This window comes from Acyrthosiphon pisum, chromosome X (assembly GCF_005508785.2).
Source record: "Acyrthosiphon pisum isolate AL4f chromosome X, pea_aphid_22Mar2018_4r6ur, whole genome shotgun sequence".
In the NCBI taxonomy this organism is placed as follows: Eukaryota; Metazoa; Arthropoda; class Insecta; order Hemiptera; family Aphididae; genus Acyrthosiphon; species Acyrthosiphon pisum.
The window spans coordinates 119,904,532-119,906,276 of record NC_042493.1 but is presented as its reverse complement, the minus strand read 5'-3'; positions in this window follow the sequence as shown (position 1 = coordinate 119,906,276).

Below are 1,745 nucleotides of genomic sequence, written 5' to 3'. Positions count from 1 at the left end.
TGAAAAAATTAAAACGATATTGCACAGCCAAAGTTCTCCTTTTTATGTGGCGAAAATTTCGTTTCTTAGTTATGAGTGTAGCGTTCTCAGTTCTTTCAAGCGCAAAACTGTATTTTCTATGTTGTACATTAGAGACACATGCAAGTGCAACGTCCTCTTAATCATAACACCTAATAATAGTCATACATAAAAATGTTAGTCCGCGTTTCCAAAGCGTATCTCAAATTTGGCCCGCTGTAAAAAAGGTTGGAGAGTGGAGACCCCTGATTTAGACAATAATATAAGTTATATAACAATACTATGATTATTTTTCAATATGTTTTCATACTGAATTTTATACAAATTCATACAGAATGTGAATGAATTATAATCATCTTATCTGGATAAACTTATGACTATATTTTTGAATATATTTATAAGCTATTTACTTGTTGCTGAGAATTGAACTAATTAAATGAAAATATTTTAACTTTAAAATTACACACATAAAAATCATTCTAGGTTATTAAGACTCAAGGGTGTCGGTGTCGGTCATTTATTAAGGAGTAATATGTAGGCAATTCAATTCACATGCGCGGAACGTGAATGTGTGTGAGTATATAAATCGATATTTGTGTGAGACGCGCATACAGAGAAATTTACGCACACGCTTGCACAAGTCTGTGATTGACTTCGATGACTTTTATCGAAGAATATTTTGATGAACAAAAATGCTTTTACAGGAAAAGCTCTCACGACTCGATATGTCGGATTTTGGTCATTTTTTTTTTATCCGAAAGATGAGAGGTTTTTGCATGTCAAATTACAGTTCGAATTTTTATTTTACTTTAAATAGTAGTAAAAAATACGTTTGAAAAAGACCAAGTAAAGAATTGCATCATAAGAAACTTATTAAAATACTCTCATCATTATATTCTAATTCAAAAGTGGACAGTTTCTCTTTACAAGGAAGAGAACATTAAATGAAAAACTTTGGAAGAAAAATGTAAGGAAAACAAAAAAGCTACATGGTGAATTCTATTCTAGTATAACAGGAAAGATTATACCGTGTAAGACAGTATGTAAATGTATTAAAAAATATCACAATTTTGTTCCAGAATTAAACCAAAAGGATATTTTTACTAAATTCTATGAGCTTGATAGTTGTTATAATTTACAATCGGCATTTTTATTTGGCTTACTTATAGTAAATAATAAAAAAAGAAGATACACAAAAAATGCAGATAATTCTAAGAGACATGTTTCAAGGGAATATTATTTACCTGTGAATGACGAAAAAGAAGAGTGCAAGTTTTACTTTCAATTTCAAGACTTGTGAAATCCAAATATTATAGTAGTTAATAAAAAAAAAAACAGAGTGAAATCCACTTACCCACATTTCTTACGTTGTTATTTTGTTTTTCAATATGTATTTACTTAAATAATTTTTAACGCCGGATTTTAAGCCATTTATAGGCATTTTCAATTTTCTAATATTTTTAGATTTTTTTTTTTATAATTATTGATACAATTTGGTGTGTTTTGTAAAAAAGAATGTTGAAGAGCAATAAATTATTTTGCTACTCTAATGATAAAATTGTAAGTTAAATAACATATTTCTTTCCTTTACACTCACCGAAAGGACAACTTCTGGCGGTCATGGGATTCTATCAAGATTCCTCCGGCTCAGCCAGTGGTTTTATGCCACGTATTGGATGGGTGACCGTTTTCTTGTCGTATACATTTTTCTTTTTTATAAAATTTTT